General features: G+C 40.2%; 1 protein-coding gene across 6 annotated transcripts in view; it reads left to right on the top strand.

The window, feature by feature from the left end:
• RALGAPA2 (Ral GTPase activating protein catalytic subunit alpha 2) overlaps positions 1 to 21980 on the top strand; it is a 459903-nt gene that overhangs the window by 211183 nt on the left and 226740 nt on the right. The window lies entirely within an intron of this gene.

The following is a 21980-nucleotide window of genomic DNA, read 5'->3' as shown; positions in this document are numbered from 1 at the left end:
GGGAAGAAAGGGATAAGGAAAACTCAGGGAACATTAAGATATTTAATGAGTAGATCATCATGACAAATTAGAGGTGTAGGGAGTGTTTCAGAATTTGCTCTTTAAATTGTGGATACTTATAAATGAACTTTAATCATTCATGACCTATCAGGAAGTCGTCCTTTCTGTATTTTTATTTTTTGAGTGTATTATGCAGACACAAAGACCTTTTTAATACCCTTAGGGTGCATGTAAAAGGAGAAGGGAGCACCTGACTAGCTGGCCTTTTTTTGTTGCTTCAGAATGCACTTGACCTTCCTGGCCGATGGGCTCTGTTTAAAACGCTTGCAGTGTGTCCCCTGATGAACACCTGAGCTTTAATCTTTGCGGTTTTACCTGACGCAGTGACCATGCTGTCTTGGTGAGCTGCCTTACCATTCTTTGCCTCAGTTTTAGCAGTGTGTATAGAGGGCATCTGAATAGCAGACTGGACTTACACTCACAATCCCATTTATTTCCTAAATAATATGCAAATAGAGATGTGACGATGGAATTTCTTATGCTCCATGCTGAGATACCTTGCAACCATCATTGCAGATGAAGGTATTTTTTGCAGAATGATGCAACTCATGGCATGTGGAAGATGAGGGGGTATAAACTGGGAAGAGGACTAATTCACAGATACTGGGATCCCTCAGTGACAGAGCCGAGGAAGGCTTAGTTCATGGTGCTCTACCTTAAAGCAGGGTTTGCTAGGATTCTGCAGGGAAGGAAAATTCTTGGAAATAATCAGCTGTAGAATCTTCTCATTTAATAAAAATAAAATTGAAGTCAGCAGGAAACATTTACATTGCTTGGAATGAGTTTTCTAGAGTGTCACGTAAATGGGCTAGCCTTTAGAATCATCTTTCTGTTTTAAAGTGTGTTAGAGCGAAAGTGAAACGGTAAAATGAGGTGAAATAAGAGTGCATTACAACATCTCAGAACCCAAAACATTATTTAAAAAATATGATTCTGCAGTGTGGAAAAAGGAGTTTTCAAATCTAATGCTTCAGTATGTTTTCACATTTTCACGTATGCCATGTTTTCAGTTAGGTGAAGGCTCAGTGGTCTTTGTAGTCTGTCGTGAATACGTAAATCTTAAACAGTGGCTCAATGCTAGCGGAGATTTCTGTGTCCAGATTTTTTAGATAAAATGAGGAGATCATAAATCTATATTTACTAATCAGCCCATTGTTAGGGCACTAGAAGCTTGAATTTTTATGTGTGTTTAATAGAGTTGACTAGTTTGCTTTAACCTTGGTAATTATTGGCATATATTTCAGAAGGCCTGACTTTCGGCCAAATAGAATTACTTTAAATGAACTTTATTCCTTTGCCAGAAGAAAATTACATGTAAGGCCTACTACCAATGAAATAAACTTTTCCCATTTAAGTAAGAAATGTCTCTGGTAATTAGTTTAAGTTTTGGTCCATATGCCTAAATGGATTATGGTGGTCGTTCCAGGACTTCTGGAGACACATGTTATATTAATTTCAAAGAGAAAAAAAGCATTTAATGTAGAGAATACAGTTAAATTTCATTTTTTAATTCATAAACTCTGCACCTGTGACTAATGCCATCTCAGGAGTTGTGTCTGTTTTGTGAAAGAATTATCAAAGAGCCATGCGTTTATGTAGCCTGGCATTAGAAGGAATCGTTCCTGCAGAGAAACTTCTGAAGAACTTCCTGCAGTTTTTTATTTTTAATGAGTAGTAGCAAATATAGATATATATGTATATGCATACATACATACATACACACACATATGTAGTAACAGTTACCAGTTTTGTCTTACAAATAAAATCCGAGGTTGGTTTCCGAATCCTGCCTCTGGGTGGCAGACTTGTCTGTATGATTCTTAGCCATGTTGTCCATGGACCACTGTGGAGCTTTAAAGCTGCCGCAAGACTGAGCGTTGCATGGTGAGGTTTTACAAGATGCTTTCCCAAATCTGGCTGCATCAATATTGTGTCAGTAGTGACTCATCAGTCAAGTGTTGACTTTGAAGTTAGGTGGTCGACATTGTTTTCTAAACGTAAGGGTATTGTAGTAATTGAAGACTTTTTCATTTATTGGAAAAAAACTATTTGTAAAATAGATATTTCACAAATTACGCTGTGTTCTGTGATGCAGTTATGTAAAATCATGGTTTTGTCTGGTATTACAACAAATTCACTATTAAAAGAAATGTGATTTCTGTCTTTTAAAAAAGATACGTATAGCAAATAGGCAAAATTCAATATATAGTGCATTCCAAACCAACCATTTGCAGCGTTGTTTTAACCACTTTTAGCTATTGTAATAACTTAAATTTATAGCTAAAACAATGGCTTTATCGAGTGTAGGTTTATGGTTTATTAGTGTAGTTGGGAAAATGATTCATTTTTCCTTAACAATGAAATTTTTAAAAGCTGGTGCTCTTACAGAAGCCCTGGTGGTATAGTGGTTAAGTGCTAGGACTGCTAACCAAAAGGTCAGCAGTTCAAGTCCGCCAGGCGCTCCTTGGAAACCCTATGGGGCAGTTCTGCCCTGACCTGCAGGGTCACTATGAGTTGGAATGGACTCGACGGCAATGGGTTTGGGTATGGTCCTCTTACTGGGATCAAAGCTGGGATTATAAACACTTTGAAAACTGCATGATGTTGTCCGTTGTTTCCTCTACAACTTGATTATGTAAAAATCATTGCCCATTTTACGACTAAACTAAAACCAAACCCGTTGCCGTCAAGTCGATTCTGACTCATAGTGATCCTATAAGACAGAGTATACCTGCCCCATAGGGCTTCCAAAGCTATAAATCTTTATGGAAGCAGACTGCCACATCTTTCTCCTGCACAGCGACTGGTGGGTTCAAACCACCAACCTCTCAGTTAGCACCCGAGTGCTTTAACCACTGTACTACCAGGGCTCCTTTTGTAAATAACTGAGGTCAAAGAAATGCCAAGAACTTGTGCCCATTTGCAGACCCAGCCTATTCCACGGTGTATGTCTTTTCCATTGGTTCAAAGCTAACACATCTGTCAAACAGACCTTGGTTTATTCCTCCCTTCTGTTTGCTGCACCTGGGCTCTGGCTCTGTCCCACCCTACTTCAGAAGCCTCCTCATTAGAGGAACTCTCCTGCCCCCAACTTGCAGTGTTTTTCCAGGGTTGCCGTCCAGTTCTTCACCATCTTTTTACCTTCTTTCCAAAGCTGGTCCTGGTTGTTCTTAGCCTTTCCTAATGCTTAAGACACTCTTCCACCTCAGTTTTCCATAAGATATTTTAACATGAAAGGAGCTATGATTTGGATTTATTAAAAACAGTTCCTATTAATTTCATCATTATTTAAAACATATGGAAAGATCAGTATGTGTGAAATGGAAAAGGACAGTTGAGGAGAGAAACTTTATTTTCATGTTTCTAAGAACATATATCAAAGGCTGGAAAGTTTTCTTTGCTTAAAATAAGTAAACTTTTTTAACAATGAGTTACAGATTTAATATCTTAATATAATTTGTCTGTTATACATCAAAGTTAAATTCTCTTTTAAATGCAAAGCTTACATTAATGAAAAGCTATTGTTGCAAATTTGCACATAGAAATTTTGGGAAATGTGGCTCTTTGTCATTTTCATCTACAATATTGTATTGTCCTATTTTGTGATTCTCCAGAAAAGCATGAGGCCTCTCTCAGGTGGAGAAGTGTGTGTTGTTGTGCCCTGTGGTAACCATCAAGCTACAGTTACAAAGCGATGCTATACAGTGATAGAACGTGAGAGAGTTTAACAACTAAGAGCCTGGGTGAGGTTGACCTGTCTGAGTTCCAGTCTTGTCTTCACCATTTACTAACCAGGTCATTTGACCTCTTTGTGCCATGGCTTCCCCATTGGTAAAATGAGGATAATTATAGTGCCTACCTCACAGAGTTGTTTGAAGACTTTAAGAAAGTGAAATGTGTAATACACTCAATTCAGAACGTGGGCTGTGGTAACAATACTGAGGATGAGGAGAAAGGTGGTGACTCCCTGAGTGATGTAGTACATTTTAGTTTTTTGATATCTCAAAACATTGATTTTTTTTTTTTCCTTCCCCATATATTTTCTTTCTTTTGAACATAATGCTTTGAAAAAGGTAACTAGGCTTTGTGGAGTTTCAGAACATGTGGAGAAATAACCACTCTTCATGCTAGTGGTCAGACTTAAGTAACCCTTGTGTGTTTGTGATTAAGAAAAATATCTTTGTGGTCCTCATCCACCCAGTGTGCCTTCTGTATCAGGGAAGCTAGACAACTGAACTCTGCATGTCCCAGACTTCCTGCACTGGGTCTGCATCACCCCAGGTTCCATCCAGCTGAGGCACCTGTGTGGCACTGGTCAGTGGACATGAGGAGAGGTGGGGGGCCTGGAGGGAGTAGGAGCCTCCTCTCCTGGAGGGGCCGCTGCTCACCACCTGCACCACTGGCAATGAGAGCTGGCCCCAGGGCCTCTGCCAGAACTGCCTCGGGGTATGGTAGAGTGTTTCTCTTTGCCATGTTGTTCCTGGCTGTGAAGGATTCGTGCTTGGTTCCCTGGCACTTCTAGAAGTTCTGTAAGCCATCTAATGCCCTGAAATGAATCCCTGTTTTCTTAACCTCAGAAGAATGGGTTCCCTTGACTGGAAGGGAGAGCTTGATGTGGATAGTGGGTGTTTCGTACAAGTGCTGCACTGGGCGCTGGAGTGCCTCATGAGCACCGGCTAAATGCACCTGTGATCTTGTTTTGACTTCTTTCTTTCTTCTTAATTTTAGGTACTTGTATCATAGCCACAAGTATTTAACTTGTTTTAGGAACATTTTGCTTTTATTTAACATCATATTTTAATTAACCTTTTGCCTCTTCAGTTTTAAAGAAAATGTTTTTAAACATCATATATAGAGTAATATCCTATCATAGAAGTCAAAATAGTTCATGATTTTCTTAATGGATGTTACAACCTCCTCTCAAGAAGTATATGATGGAATAACATAATAACGAACAGTCATTTGTAAAGAGATCCCAAGGGGCCCCACGGTGAGGATCAGACGCAGTGGTGAGCTACGAAAGCAAGGTGCAGGGGCGATGCTTGTAAATTGCCATCCCGGAATCTTTTAATAGCTCTAGACAGCCTGTATCATGCAGTGATATGTAATAATTGCATCACCCTTTCTCAGACAAAGAATTAATCTTTGCTGAGAATTTAAACTTACAGTTAGAGCCATATATGTTAGATACACATATAATTTTCTAAGTATCTTTAAGATTACACATAAATATTTTGTTCCAGAAAAAGTAAAGAATTAAGGTAAACTAGGGTCTTGTTTATCTCATATGCAAGGAAATACTTTTAATACGTGTCCCTAAAGTGCTTATTCTGTACAGGAAGTGATTTCACTAAGGTTTGAATTCACAGGGTTTGAATTCAGTGATAGCAGGATAAGATGCATATTTAATTTAAAGGTCCAATTGATGTTTAGAGGATTAAACAATAACCTTGATGTGTGTCAGTATAGAAACTTTAAAAGACTGAGTTTTTAAAATCTTTGTTAAAAAAAATTTTTGATTCTAGGATTTTAAAATGAGTAAAAATAGGACTAATTCTGGGCCTTATTCCTGAAGTTCTAAGAATGGAGAAATGTATCCCCCAAGACTTCAGGATATAAGATGGCTTCAAAGTTTGTTGACTTTTATGGATTGCGTGCCTCCTGTTGAGAGCTAGCAGACCTGGGAGCCGGACTCACCTTTGTCAGTAACTGGTCACAGGGCCCTCAACCTGGCCACAAGAAGTCAAGTGAATGGGTTAGACTAGAGGACCTAAGGGCCTTTCCATTTATCATTCTTGGATCCTCTGATTTATTTTTAGGCATTTTATTATTAGGATCACATTGTTCTTTCTGAAATATAGCACAAAGTTCAGTATTTTCTCTACCATGGAGAATGTTTTTCTCCACCCATGGTAAAGAACTAGTCAGATTCTGAGAGTGTTTACAGTGATATGAGTTCTCTGACCTTCACTGGTTTATCTACTTGGGAAGACAAACATATACACATATAGGGGTATTGGTAACATCCGTCAGCTTGTGCAAAAGACCAAATGAGTAACCCACACGTAACAGGAATTAGACTGGGTTGAAACCCCTGAAGCTAGGTTGGTTTGAAAGCAGCTCCCAGAGGAGGTGGGATTTCAGCAGGACCTTCAAAGATGGATAGGATTTAGACAGTAGGAGAAGAAGCAGGGTGGAGTTTCACATGGCAGACATACAGAATTTCTCAGACTGTGTTCAGAAAACAATGACTGGAGTGGTTTTGATTTAATGCCGGATTTAAGCATGGAAATACCATGTAGAAGTGGATCAGGGCGGTGCTGTGCAGAGTCTTGGTTTCAGAGTAGTTTTCACTTGGTTTCAGGGTAGTATGGGGAGCTGTTCAAGTTATTTTTGAGCATGACACTCAACATGATCAAAAACGTATTAAGAAGCTTAAATCACAGTGGTTATGTGGGATGGACTATGTTCAGGAGAGTATGGTGACAACAAGAACAGAAAGGGAACTGTAATAGCCCGGGGGCCAGGTAATGAGGGCCTAACGAGGTCTCTGGGGGTGTGTGTGTGTATGTGTGTTGATCTGTGTGTGTGTGTGTTTGTGTGTTGATCTGTGTGTATGTGTGTTGATTTGTGTGTGTATGTATATATGTTGATTGTGTGTGTTGATCTGTGTGTATGTGTGTTGATCTGTGTGTATGTGTGTTGATTGTGTGTGTGTTGATCTGTGTGTATGTGTGTGTGTTGATCTGTGTGTATGTGTGTGTGTTGATCTGTGTGTATGTGTGTGTGTTGATCTGTGTGTGTGTGTTGGTCTGTGTGTGTGTGTTGATCTGTGTGTGTGTGTTGATCTGTGTATGTGTTGATCTGTGTGTATGTGTGTGTGTGTTGATCTGTGTGTATGTGTTGATCCGTGTATGTGTCGATCTGTGTGTATTTGTGTGTTTGTGTGTTGATCTGTGTGTATGTGTGTGTATGTGTGTTGATCTGTGTGTATGTGTGTGTGTTTGTGTGTTGATCTGGGTGTATGTGTGTGTTTGTATGGTGATCGGTGTGTATATGTGTGTGTGTGTTGATCTGTGTGTATGTGTGTTGGTCTGTGTGTATGTGTTGATCTGTGTGTATGTGTGTTGGTCTGTGTGTATGTGTGTTGGTCTGTGTTTGTGTGTTGATCTGTGTGTATGTGTGTTGATCTGTGTGTGTGGGTACATATGTTGCATATATGTGCGCACATGGTGTAAGTGTATGAGTGTGCTTGGACACGTGCATGTATCAGACATTTTAGACAGGTGGGACACTGAGCTGAGTGAAAAGTGCCGTAAGAAGACAGAGTTGAGCTTCCTGCCACTATCCCGTTACCTCTCAAAGCAGAAGTTGATTCAGAAAGGCAAGAAGACAAGTTGAGAAGAAGAAGAGGGTCAGTGTAGGATGTAAGTAACTGTAACAGTTGACTTGTTCTATTGACGACCCCTCCCTTTATGTTGGGCATCTCAGCACGAGGACAGGCTGAGGAGGTGCATCAAAGGATGCACCAGGGGTATACCCAAAGATTCTTGTCGGTTAGAAATTAGAAATACATGGGAAAGATTTCTGGAGACTTCTCCGTAGTTAAGAAAACATTTTTTAACCATGTTGGAATTCAAACGGTAGGTATTATAAACTAAATTTATTGACAATTATTAAAATAGAACTTCTAACAATTTCTGTTATTTTGTTTTTGTTAGCCAATTTTATTACTGATTGTTCTTGAAAGTAATTTTATATTTAAAAACCAAACTCCTTTATTGTTACTAAAATGTAATTTTTGTTAATTTGAATTTGCTTTAATTTGGTAGTTTATCCAAATTAATGGGATTTTTATTGAATATAAGGATTTACTGTAGCAATAAATAAAATTTTCAAGTTTGACTTAAGTTTGATGAAAAAGAATATTTACAAGGAGAGATGGCAAATGTCAACCCTCTCCTGGCATGTATTGTATCATTAATAATAATTCTTATTATGTGCTTATTTTACAAACTCAGAATAATAAAATGTAAGTGCTATTATGGAAATCCTGGTGGCATAGTGGTTAAGAGCTGTGGCTGCTAACCAAAAGGTCAGCAGTTCAGATCCACCAGGCACTCCTTGGAAACCCTGTGGGGCAGCTCTGCTCTGTCCTATAGGGTCGCTAGGAGTCGGAATCAGCTCGACAGCAGTGGGTGAGTAAGTGCTGTTACACGATGTATGCCAGCAACTAACGTCTAGTGGCTTCTGCGTATTTCCTGTAAAGTTTTTTGGGAATGTACAAGGCGTAGAATTAGTTACATTTTCTCAGAGAAACTTCTTTTAGAGCTTGGTTCAAGTATCAGTGGCTGTGGAGACTAAGACAGATGACTGCACCAAGACAATAAATTGGAAGGTTTTTTGTTTTTGTTTTCTTTCACTTTCATCTCTAAAACCAATAATTATTTCCATTAAGCTACAGACTGATCCAACTTACACCTAAATAAGGAAAGTAGAAATATGTCGAAGGTAACAGATGGTAGAAGCTGTGGTTATGAGGTTTAATAAGTGTGCCGTGAACTTGTTTCCCAGCTTTAAAAAGCGTAAGCTGATAGCATGGGAAACTGATCCAGAGAGGGGAAAATGTACCTGAGAGGTTAGGAGCTAGAGTTTTGTTCGATTTCCTTTTTTGTAGTTAAAGGTGTAAAGACTTTCTTTCAAGTAAATGCTATCAATGAAAAATATGAATTAGGTATGTTTAGCTGTAAGTCATATGTTTAATAAACACATGTTACATAAAATGCACTAAAGCTTATAAAAATTCAGTATAATGTGGAGAAATCAAATAGTTTGTTTTTACTAAGCTTTTACCATGTGATATTATATATAAGCTGGCCTATGTTTTTCAATAGAGAAAATGCTCTTTGGCCCAGAGGTTTCTCTCTGGAAAAAAGACCATTGTGGCTTCTCCTAAGGCATAAGTCACTAGATTCTGTCTTGGTGAACTCACTGGAGTACATCTTGTTTTTCCCCAGACTGAGCTGATGTTCAATAAATATGTGTTGATTGATAGAAAATTGAAGGAGAAAGGGAAGACCTTTTGATTCTAGCTATTCCAAGTCAGTGTGGTATCATGGGGAAAAACGGGTGACCAAAGAGCTCTTAAAGAGCTAAGTTCTGTTGTTCTGGTTGAGATTTTGGCTCCAACTTCTAACTTCAAAGCAACTTTCTACTCTGATGAGCAAGTCAGCTTTCATTACTCTAGAACAGTGATTCTTGCCCCTAAATAAGGGGACATTTGTCAATGTCTGGAGACATTTTGGGTTGTCACGATGGTGAGCGGGGGGGGGATGCTACTGGCATCCGGTGTGTAGGGGCAGACATGTTATTAAACATCTTCCAATACACAAGACAGCCCCACAACAGAGAACTTAAAGGCCAAAATGTCAATAGTGCCAAGCTTGAGGATCCCTACCCCAGAAGAATAACTGCGCAGGTGGTACCTGGCTAGGAAAAGAGCTAGGCAGTATCAAGTAAATGACAAAACTTAGCAATCAAAAGGGTGTAAAAGACTAGCTCTCTTATTTGTTTATAAGAAACCAATTTAAGAAATAAAATGTGAAAAGTTAGCATGAAAGCTATCTGATGTCCATAAGGCAAAGTCTGAGTGAGTGGTGTGTGTGACCTTTGGTAAAGCCCTGTGCGCTTGATGAGGCAGCAGAGGCTCCTCCCTCACCTGAGTACTGCCCAGTAGCTGAGAGGAAGGAAGATGGTGGAGGGAACAGCTTGTGTGGTGGAGAGTTGACCTGGAAGCACAGATAATTGCTTTCTTCAAATGTTTGAAGCAGAGCCTCTGCAGAGCAAGAGAGCAATTAGGCTGTGTTTTACGTCCAGAGTGGAGATTTAGGAATAATAGGTGAATTCCACTTCACCATCAGGGACACTTGCTAACCCAGTTATATGTTCGTATTTTGAATCTCTGTTTCTCAGCCTCAAAAGTCTTTTTGATCCAGGGCTTCCTGGTCCAAGGCTACCTGCTGCTTCGACAGGAAAAGAGCGTATCTACTCTAGAGCTCAAAAGACCTGGACTGCAACCCTGGCCTCGAAGTTATGTCACTGCATCCTTGAGTTAGTGACTACTTTGCTTTTCTGGCTTTCCTGCTTGTTCTGTAGGGTTCTGATGGCTCTCTTTGGGGCCTTTGTGAAGTGAGAATAGTTAGGCCTTCTCTGGGCACTATGTGTACTGTAGAGCAGTTCTCCTGTTGTTTGAGAAATTGCTTGTTGGCCTGGAAGATCATCTTTTCCCATTTAGAATTGTATGAAGATACTAAGAAAATGTACTTTTTTTTCTAGGGGGAGAGGCACTGATACAAAGAGGGATTTCAGGTACTGAATTTGTAGTGTTGCTGGTGGTGGTGGGGTGCTTTAATTCTCATTTGGAGAGGAATGATTTTTGAACATAAGAGATTTAGAACCATGACCGTGGTTTAAAATCCATAAAGGATAGGTTTGTATACAAGGAAATAATGCCAGAAAAAGCATTTTAAGTGGTGAGTTTTGTTTCTGTGAGGGAGTGTTCTCCTTGTGGGGAATAATCTGTTTGTCTGTTGATTTGTGTTTAATACATATAATAAATGGTAGTGTGGTAATTGTAGATTGTTTAGCTATCAATGCTATTTACTGGAACACATTTTAGAGAGAATATTGTTTCCTAAAGAAATAATAAACAGGGTTTTCTTTTGTTCTTCCATTGAAAAATAGTCTTTGGTAGGTATCTATGGGCTAGGGAAATTTTAGCAAAAGAGAACCTTTTAGTAATAAGACATTAAAAAAAATACCTACCATCTTTTCCCATACTCAAGTCTTGTATTGAACATGTGTGCAGCACAGTCCCTTTGTTAAGACCCTAGTGCCCTGTGCCATCCCTCCTGTGGGTCTCTGCTGTGGACTGGCTGTCCTCTGCAGGAGGAGCCTGTGCTCTTGACATGGCCTCCCTCTTGGCCGTGGGTTGCTGTCCCTAAGAGGTCCTTGCTGGAAGGCAGAGGCCCTACTTTATTCCACCTTGAGCCCTACATGGTGCCTTCAACCCAGTTAGCACTCGAGAACTTGGTCAGCTTATTGTGAAATGAGCTTTGAGTGAAATTATCAGAATGACTTGGCTTTCATTTCAGACTCCTTTAATCAGTGGATTTTAAATAAAATGTTTCAAGTCTTATTTTTCAAATGATTCTGGAAAACTAATATTTTAATAAGATCATGATATAAATGCTGCTACAGTTTAACCAAAGCAACCGTGTGTGAGGCTTTAGCATCATAAGATGCTTTCGGATACAGCCTCCTTAGCCCTCTGTGAGAGCACCGGGGAGTTTGTGGCTTACCATTCCTATTTTACAGGTCAGGAAATTGCTGCTCAGGAGGTCAAGTATCTGCCCAAGGTCAAATAGCAAATTAGTGGTGTCTTTTACCCTGCTCTTCTCTGTAAAGCCCTCTTTTTCTGCTTCCTCATTCCCTCCAACATCTGCCTTAAAGCAATTTTGTTTAAAGAAAAAAATTAATTTTTAAGCCCTTAAATGAATTTCATTATTTGTAAATTAAAAAAAATTAACCAAGTGTTCCTAGAATTGAAGCAGCGAGCCATTTTAGTAGCAGCCACTCTCTAGAGGCTGGGTAATGATTTCGGATGCTCCAGTTCCCCGCCTTTACCTCTCTCCCTCCTGCTGTGGTGGGATTCACTGGGACGGCCTCTCCCCATCAGAGCAGCAGGCAGATGATGTCTCCGGGTAGTCAGTGTTGCTGGTTTGCCCAGAGGTTTGCCTCCAGGTTGACAGAGCTGGTTTCTTTGGGGATTTTTCTTTCAAATTTCAGCCATTCTAAGGAACTCTTTGTCCTATCTCAAAATTAAAGAGAGAGAGAGAGTTTTTAATCCTGCTTCCCAAGCAGAAACGAAAACCATTACCTGTCGGGACTTGTTCTGCGTCCCAGGCCTTTATTCCTTATTGTTGGCATGGTCTGTTGACTCCCATAATTGAATGACCACAGGATTACCTTCTTGTCTTTTTTTCACAGAGCCTAAAAATGTTGAAGGCTTCAATGTTACTGCTGTGCACAGGTGGAATAATTGTACTTATTAGAACGCCAACTAGAGAACGTGCATTGTGTGTTGTCTTAGAATGAAAAGAATGAATAATAATCATATTCCAAAGCCTGTTTCTTTTCTGATGCTGAACACACCAGAAGACATGAGAAGCTGCAAGAGAAATGGTTTGGTGGGAAGCCTGTTTTTATTTCAAAGGCAGCGTTAGTTATATGAGCCAGTTCTCTCATGTGATAGTATTTCCGTGAGAAAAGGAGTTACATATATATTTTGGAAGCACATTTGTAAGCTGCAGCAGCCGCCAACTGACTTCACCTAAAAGTGTAGCTTTAAAAAGTACCGTTTGCATTTTTACATGATTATTAGGCAACACGAATGAGATGAAGGAAAAGTTCACATTTTACACCGAGGTGACATCCTCACAATGGCGCTGTGCTCTGTAGACAAGTAGATCATTCACGAATCTCAAGCGGTGCACCTTCCAACCTGAGCTAACATTTTCTTTTCCATTTTCTCTTCCTGTAGTGAAGAGGAGCATGCATGAGTTTGAGCCTAACTGTGATTTCTGGCCTTGATTGAGCTCCTTCTCCATGCCTGTAAAACAAATCGAGCGATGACCTCTGGATTTCTTAGTTTTTAAGGCTGTAAAGGCACAAACTAAATACCCTTGTTACCCAGACTTAGTAAGAATGTGGTTTTCGTCATAAATTTCTGTTCTTCATTCTGGGGTAACACAAATGTACAGTTGGGCCCTAACCTGGGTACAGGATTAGAGCTGGTTGTTCTGCTTGGCATCGTTGGCAACGCTGATTAAACTTCCACTGCACCCTTGGCATCGTTGGCAACGCTGATTAAACTTCCACTGCACCCTTGGCATCGTTGGCAACGCTGATTAAACTTCCACTGCACCCTTGGCATCGTTGGCAACGCTGATTAAACTTCCACTGCACCCTTGGCATCGTTGGCAACGCTGACTAAACTTCCACTGCACCCTTGGCATCGTTGGCAACGCTGACTAAACTTCCACTGCACCCTTGGCATCGTTGGCAACGCTGATTAAACTTCCACTGCACCCTTGGCATCGTTGGCAACGCTGACTAAACTTCCACTGCACCCTTGGCATCGTTGGCAACGCTGATTAAACTTCCACTGCACCCTTGGCATCGTTGGCAACGCTGACTAAACTTCCACTGCACCCTTGGCATCGTTGGCAACGCTGACTAAACTTCCACTGCACCCTTGGCATCGTTGGCAACGCTGATTAAACTTCCACTGCACCCTTGGCATCGTTGGCAACGCTGACTAAACTTCCACTGCACCCTTGGCATCGTTGGCAACGCTGACTAAACTTCCACTGCACCCTTGCAGCCACGGCATTAGGCTGTGCCTGACTGTATTAAGCCTGTGGTTTCATCCAGTAATTTCTTTTTAATATTCTAAGAAGAATGTATTTCTAGCAGATGCGTTCCTGAGCCAGGATGATCAATAAACCTGGGCACGGCGTATCTGCCAGTTTTTTTAGCACCTATGTTGATTATGTGTGCACGTATCTTACTCATTTCGGTGGTTCCCGTCTTACATTATGGATTACATGGTTCTGCACCGTCAGTGTACTTTTAACCATCCAGTTACTTCTGGTGGCAGCGACTCTGCTTTTGCTTCTGCTCCAGGACGTTGTAAAAGCTGTAGAGGAGCAGCTCACTGGGGAGATGAGAGAGAGATGGTAGGGGTGAGGAGTGAGGAGACAGAGAGACTGGGCTCCGTTTAACCTCTTCTGACACAGGCGTGGCGTACGTTAGAAAAAGCTGATTTTATCCCCCGGTCCCACCCCCCAGCCCCTTGTAACGTCTTTGGTGGTATGTACGTGTCTTTTTGCCTTGACCTGGTCCCTCAGTTTCGGCCATCAGATTTGGTCTTCTTTTGGGGTGCTGTTCAGTGTCCGGCACTCCGAGAGCACTGATGTTCCCATGTTGTTGTGTGCTGGTGACAACTCATCAAAGCCCGTGTTCGCCAAAGTCTCACTGTGAGGATTTAATAACTGACAGCATCTGCATCAGCCTCATTAAGCCAGCCTGTCGTACAAACCGTAATGTGAATTTGAGGCTTATGGGGGTCATGACCAGGGCAGTCATTATAGAATCAAGCCACTCTTGGTACAACTGGGTAAGTCACTTCTTCCATGACTTTCCAACACAATTTTCCTCATCTTATGGAATTATGAATGTGCCAGAATTTCCTGACAAGTTTACCATTTCTGTCTCATCTCCCCAGTGAGCTGTGAAATGCCAGTTACAGGAAGCACACATGAAAGACAACAGCCCCTCATGATCCCTGGTCTGTAAGCAGGGTGTTGTGCTGGCCAAAGAAAAGGGAGCTGTATGTTTTGTTCACATTATTGAGGTCTTGGGACCGAGGGAATAACCCAGTTCATGTCACGGAGTGTAAGTTCTTTCTCAGAGGCTCTGATCTCATAGTTCCCTGAGCATCCTTGTGGAAAACACTAATTTGCTGCTCTCCAAAAGTGTTTTGAAAAAGGTTCCTCCAGGTTTGAACACCACCTCACAGTCTCTGCCTTCTTCCCACCAAAGAAACAACAGGCATTTCCATTTTAAATCTTCTACATTCCCCCTAAGATCAAGAACAAGACAAGAATATCTGTCCTTACCCCTCTATTCAACATCATGTTGGAGATTCTAGCCAGGACAGTTAGACAGGAAAATGAAATAAAGACATCCAGACTGGAAAGGGAGAAGGAAAACTCTCTCTGTTCTCAAATGATGTGCTATTGTATAAAGAAAACCCTAAGGAATCCACACACAAGAAAACTATTAGAACTAATAAATGAGTTGATCAAGGTTGCAGGATACAACATCAATTTACAAAAACCAATTATATTTCTATACACTAGCAATGGACAATCTGAAAATGAAGTTAAGAAAACCACCATTCCATTTACAATATCATCAAAAAGAATATAATACTTAGAAGTAAATTTTACCAAGGAGGTGCAAGACTTGTACACCAAAAGCTACAAGACATTGCTAAAAGAAATTACCGAAGACCTAAGTAAATGAAAAGACATCTTATGTTCATGAACTGGAAGACTTAATCTTATTAAGATGACAGTACTTCCAGATTGATCTACGGATTCGACACAATCTGTATCAAAGCCCAGCTGCCTTTTTTGAAAAAATGGAAATCTGATCCTAAAATTTACATGAAATTGCAAGGAACTTTGAATAGCCAAAGCAATCTTGAAAAAGTTGGAGCACTCAAACTGTCCATTTTCAGAATTTACTATAAAGTTACAGTAATCTGGCATAAGGATAGATCAATAGAATGGAATTGAGAGTCCAGGAGTAAACTTGCACATCTGTGATGACCTGGTTTTTGACAAAGGTGCCAGGATCAGTCAATGGAAAGAATAGCCCCTTCAACAGATGGTGCTGGAATAGCTGGATCTCCACATGTAAAAGGATGAAGTTGGGCCCCTACCTCACATCATATAAAAAATTAAAATGGAGCAAAGATTTAAATGTAAGAACTAAAAATATAAAACTCTTGCAAAAAAAGATAGGAGTAAATCTTTGTGATCTTGGATTTGGCAGTGGGTTCTTAGATACGACTCCAAAGCACAAGCAACAAAAGGAAAAAAAAAACCGTATTGGACTTCATCAAAATTAAAAACTTCTGTGTATCAAAAGTTACCAAGAAAGTGAAGATCCACAGAATGGGAAGAATATTTGCAAATCATATGTCTGGTCAGGGCCTGTTATCCAAAATATATAACAGACTCTTAAAACTCAACAACTGGGTGGGAGTTACAAGACCACGGCTAGAAAGGTCACATAAAAAAAACAAAAAAAGGCCACATACCAAAGTAATTAATCCACCACAGTGGTGAGTGGATAAACTAAACCTGGTATGTCCTTGCAGTGGAATATTATTCAGTCATAAAAAAGAATGAAATACTGGTACATGCTACAACATGGATGAACCTTGAAATCAGTATGTTGATTGAAAGAAACCAGATACAGAAGGGCACCCACATATTGTATAAGTCCGTTTATATGAACTGCCCAGAATAGGCAAATTCCTAGAGGCAGAAAGTAGATTGATTAGTGGTTGCCAGGTACTGGGTGGAGGGGGAGTGAGGAGTGACCACTAATGGGTATACGGCTTCAATTTGGGGTGATGAAAATGTTCTAAAATTAGATAGTGGTGATGGTTGCACAATTCCGTGAATATCCTAAAAACATAAATTGCACCCTTTAAAAGGGTGAATTTAATGGTATATGAATTGCATCTCAATAATACAATCTTAACAAAGAAGCAGCAGTTCAGACAGCTTAATGACTTACCAACTCCAGTATAAAATTGATATACATTAGTTCTTAAAAAAAAAAAAAAAACAGAACCAAATCCCACGTTTCCTGAAGCTGGACAGTCAGACAGTTTTCTTCAGTGTAAAAGCTAATGGAGTTTTTCTGCACAGATGAGAGATTAGTTACTAAAGTGTTTACAAGCCATCATAAAAAAATATTCATGACTCTCCCTTAGGACTTGAGGGTTCCAGAGTCCCGTTCAGCAGTCTGCTCACTTGTTCTGTCACTCCGGAAACCCTGACCCAATGCACAAGGTCTGAGCAGGACCTCACACTCCGGAAACCCTGACCCAATGCACACAGTCTGAGCAGGACCTCACACTCCGGAAACCCTGACCCAATGCACACGGTCTGAGCAGGACCTCACTCCGGAAACCCTGACCCAATGCACACGGTCTGAGCAGGGCCTCACACTCCGGAAACCCTGACCCAATGCACACAGTCTGAGCAGGACCTGTGGCCATCAGAACTGTGTGTCCCATTTCTCACCCTGCCTCCTTTTCATTCTGCAGTCCAGGTTGCTCGTGTCTCCTCCATCACAGCTCTCGTGGTGACAAGCCCCAGGTGATTTTAAGTCTTCAGTTACTGCCCTTGTCCTCTTGCTCCTCTTATCTGGTCTTGCTTCTCCTGGCTTTGGTAACATAGTTATACCCAGGGTAGTCACACTTTTTTCTAGCACTTGTAAAAAAAATCTCTGCTTTTCCCCCAAACAGTTTGCACCACAATTGGCCATTTAAACAGATAATGCATAATACATCATGTATATCCTTGCCCCAGATCTTGAAAAAAAAATTTCAGCTTTGTCCTGGTTTATTTTTATTCTCAGTGACTTTTTTTCGAAAGTGCAGTACTCATGACATGTTTTGCTGAGCTTTTTTTTTGGTAAAGGCTATAATGACAAAGCCTTTATTTTTATCACCAAAAAGCTCTGCCCTTAACCAGTTTTTTAGAAGGTGAAGAGGCCAGGTAATAGCTTGTGCTTGTGAAGGATGTCTGTGCACAGAGGAGCAGGGACTGTTAGCAGAAGCGGGAGGACCGAGACTAGGCTGTGAGACTCTGAGGGCTGCTCAGACCTACTCATCTACCAGAATTGCTTTGTTCCCCAGCATCTCCGAGCTTTGCCAGTTGGGCGGTAATGGATACTTACAGACGTGTCTCCAAGATACAGCAGGATGTGTCTGCCCTTTAACGGTTAAGGTTTAAATTATATCCAGATGTAGTGTTAAAGCCATCTCTTTGCATTCAAATTTCTACATAATTCAAATGTAGAATCAGTTGTACCTTTTTATCAACCCGATTAATGAGTCAGCCAGATCCCAACATTCCTGACTTTATCAGAGAAGTTTACTGTAGAATTTTTCTAGATAAAATACAGGCATTTCCTCTAAAAAAATAATGACAAAGTAATGTTTTAGTTTTCTTAAAGTAAAAAGTTGAGCGAGGAGTTGAGTGATGTTGCACATGCGGGTTTTCTCAACGATTCTATTTGGCCTCATGGAGGGAGTGACTGACTTTAGGTAGAATCCCCAGCTCTGTTTGCTCTTGAGGAGCAGGCTCGAGTCTTACCAAGGAAGTCAGGGAGACAGATGGCTGGCTATTGTGTTACAACCATCATCTGCTGGGCTGAGAACAAATATTAAGTGAATAATATATATGTAATTGGTGTTAAAGTACAGTTGCAACATTTCTAATACCGTTTGAAGGATGGCGCCTTCTTGAACATTTGTTATTTTGTAGAATACTGTATTGAAATGTTTTTGTTTACAGGGTTAACCCATTTTAAACTGCTTTCAAGTGAACATTTTCCCCCATTTTTGACACCACTGTGCAATATTTGAATAGAAATGGCCCGTAATGGTCCTTTTTTTTATTTTCCATAACAACACGAGCACTAAATTATAGCTGTGCAATTATGTACACAATGGAAATGCTTCCTGAATGAATCCTTCCTTTTAAATTTTCATTTTGTGTAATTGGTGGAAGGTTTGGAGCCACAATAAACAAAATTATTTTACACATTTATCGTTCTAAAGGTCAATTATAAGAGAACCAAAGGAACAACACCATGCAAAATGAATAAACCAATTTCTGTTGACATTACCATAAGTTTTTCTTCTCACTTATGGTTTTTCCAGTTACTGTGTACATAGCATTCAATTAAAGCGATTCATTTACCAGACTGAACATGGTTTGTGTTTATAGAACTGTGCTTTGAGGGGAGGAACTAACACGCCTCTATTTGAATTACCTGATTTTTTGCAAGATCAATGATAAGAGACAGATGTCCTCAGCAGTTACTTTCTCATAAACCTGAATCCTTTGATAAGCTACAGATCTACAATTATCATCTTAGAATCTAGATTTTGACACTCTATCTGTAGGTGGTACAGGGACTTTTAACCAAAACCAGGAGGAAGAATATTAGTTTGGTGGCCTATGCCCTGTATTACAGCATTTTGCAGAATGAATTTTATTTCCTTTGATCAAAAGCATCTGTCTGTGCTTTATACTGGTCAGTTTTCAAGAATAAGCTGAATTCCTTTATTAAAATCCATTTTTTTATTAACTAATTGTTTAGTCTGTTTAGAGTATGGAAAAGAAACTAATTTTGGTATCAGGCTCACTTGGGATAAGCGTCTAGGACTCTTTAGAAGAATGGAACCTGGAAAATCTAAAAAGATCATTTTCCTGTTTTCTTTTCATCGTTTGCCTTATAAATTATATACACCATGACTAATTGGTGTAGTGCTTTGCTAAGGATGTTATCTGAGAGTGTTAATTTCTAGAGCTGTTTAATTTCTGTGTAACCTAAGAGGCTTATTCGTGCCACCTTTGAAATGTTTTTAAATATTCTTTCTGTATACCGGCAAAATAATAGTTCACTGAATTCTACAAAGTAAACCTAACCCAACCCATCCACAAAGTAAAACACATCAAAGTCCTTCCCTTTCTGAAAAAAAAAAAAAAAAAAGAAATTATTGTCACTCTGTTTGCTTTTTGTATGCAGTCCTTTGCAGTTTATAAAGGCGTGTTTTCACATGTACTATCCCATTAGGTAGAACTCTTTAAGGGAGTTACCATCTCGTTTTGGGGAGGAGAAACATGAAGCTCAAGGCACTATGTGATCTCCCTACTGTCACATGCGTAACCCCAGGTCTAGGGCTCTTTCCACCACGTCAGAATTCAAGTACAGGGGCATTTCCAGCTGGTGGTCACAAGGGCACAGCACTGAATAGCACGAAACCTCAGGTGAGAGTGTTGGCCCCTGTCCTGGTCTCTCTGCCCTTTGTGACTCTGAAGCCACCTGGCTGGAATCAATACAAAAACTTCTCTCAGCCCATCCTGATGTTGCAAATGCCGCTTTTTAACAACAGACAATATTTAGCAAAAATTCAGTAGTGTTGTTTTATGGGTGTTGTATTGGTGTGAGGGTTATTTTCTATTTATGACAAGGATGCTGGTGTTCCAGGGTAATGCTGTTTAAGTCCTTAAAAGTGAGTCACTTCAAAAAGTATGTTAGGTGAGTAATGGTCACTTTGGATGTGGACACAGCAGAAGGCATGAGCCTTGTACACAAACGACTCAAGTTTGGGGAACGTCGTCCTGTGCTGTCTATATGTAAAGCTCTGGAGGCTGGAAAAAAGTTTCAATCTTTGGATTTTTATTTTTTTCCCCCAAAGATTCCAGTGACAGCTGTGATCTTAATGTATTGAGAGGAATGTGGAAGAAGAATTCTGTCATGAGTTAGAACTGATTGTAGCGCGTCACAAGCGTCCCTCTGGGGGGAGGTGTACAGCTGCTGTCCTTGGAGCACCATACCGTTGTTGCTAATTTTAAAATGCTACAGCAGAGATGTAATCTTTGGACTGTTCTGTTTCAGCATGGATAAGCAAAGCAAGCAGGCGTATGGCCGCAGTGTGGCTGAATGGCTGTATGCTTCCTCTTTTAACCCCCGCATCAGCCCTGCCGGGTGCTGTCTTTCCCCTGTGACTGCAGCCAGGGCTGCTGCTCCTCAGGCTCTGTCTTCACGTGGGTGGCAGGGAAGGGTGGGCCAGCCATCTGTTATTTTGCCCTCTCTTTCCGATCTTCTTGCCCACAGAAACAGGTTCGGGTGAAGTGACTGGCCAAGGTCCAGTAGACGGGAGGCTGTGTGACTTTATCCTGGCCACACACATATCTGCTGTCTTTAGCATCAGTGACAATTTAGTAATTTTTTCTGAGCGCCCTATGTGACAGGTCATTTTCACATATGAGTCCTATAAGGCAAAATGGATTCAGTTTCTAAACTCTGGCTTTAACTTATTAAAAGGTTTAGTTCATAATCTGCACAAACTTATCCCAGAGGAACATTTTTTAATGAAAACTGGTAAATTCCAGTGGTGAAAAAGGGCTTGATTTAAGTATGTGCTAAAGATTTTTAAAACCCACCAGGTTCAAGTTTGAGTTCCTCATCTCAGCAGATGGAATTAATGCAAGCATAACAAAGTTAACATCGTGGTGGTTTGCACTATTAATCTTCAAATGCACGGCACTCTGCTACCTTGTGAGCCAGGTTTGCACGAATCCTTTCATTGCAGCATATGTCAACAGAAACATGCTTCCATCTGCTGCTGGAGAGTTTGATGCCTGATACCCTGAGACAAGGCCCAGCACAATGCGTACCTCTGTGAGTAATTACAGGTGTGTGGTGAGGAGCCCAGGGCATTAATCAGAGGCTTAATTATGAAAAAGGTGGATCTTTTGTTCTGCTCTTGGAGCATGAGTTTACCACACACTTTCTAAACTGCATCATCCATCTGCTCGTCCCCTTAGAATGTTTGCCTTGGCTGATACAGACCCTGAAGTGTATCAAAGGACGAGATTAAAGCAGGTTAAACATTAACTTAGAAGCAGCGTGATAGGGTTTTTCTTTCCTTTCTCCCTTCCTTCCTTTTTAAAAAAATTTTTTATTATATTATTTTTTGGTACAGGAAAAAGTCTGCTAAAAGCTAAAACTTTAATATTTGCTAAAATATTTACCATGTGTGAGCTCTACTGGTTTAAGCATTGTACAGTCATTTTAAAGGATATAAAAAGTATGATTTGTAGAAAGTAAATGAGCCTAGTAGCTAAGGAAAAAAAGTATTCACTTGGGAAAGAAAAAAGTTTTGTGATCACATAAAAATTATCTTTTAAGAACACTGAATTGTTAAGTTATGTAATTTTTATTACAAAGGACTTAAGTACACATGCTGTAATTTAGCATGTTACCGCTACTTTGTTCCCATTTAATAGAATTAAATCAGAATTATTTTAAATAGTCACACTGAAACTAAGAAGCCAGATCTTTTTTCGAATTTTGCGTCTTACTTGTATACAGAGACTAACTGTAGTTTGTGTCGTTACAAGTCACTTAACTATAGCACTTCAGTATGTTTGATTGATGGGCCTCGCCAAAGCCTGCAAATAAAAGAAATTTGT

This window comes from Elephas maximus, chromosome 25, assembly GCF_024166365.1.
Source record: "Elephas maximus indicus isolate mEleMax1 chromosome 25, mEleMax1 primary haplotype, whole genome shotgun sequence".
NCBI lineage: Eukaryota > Metazoa > Chordata > Mammalia > Proboscidea > Elephantidae > Elephas > Elephas maximus.
Note: the sequence above shows the minus strand (reverse complement) of the source record. Positions and strands in the feature narration are given on the sequence as shown.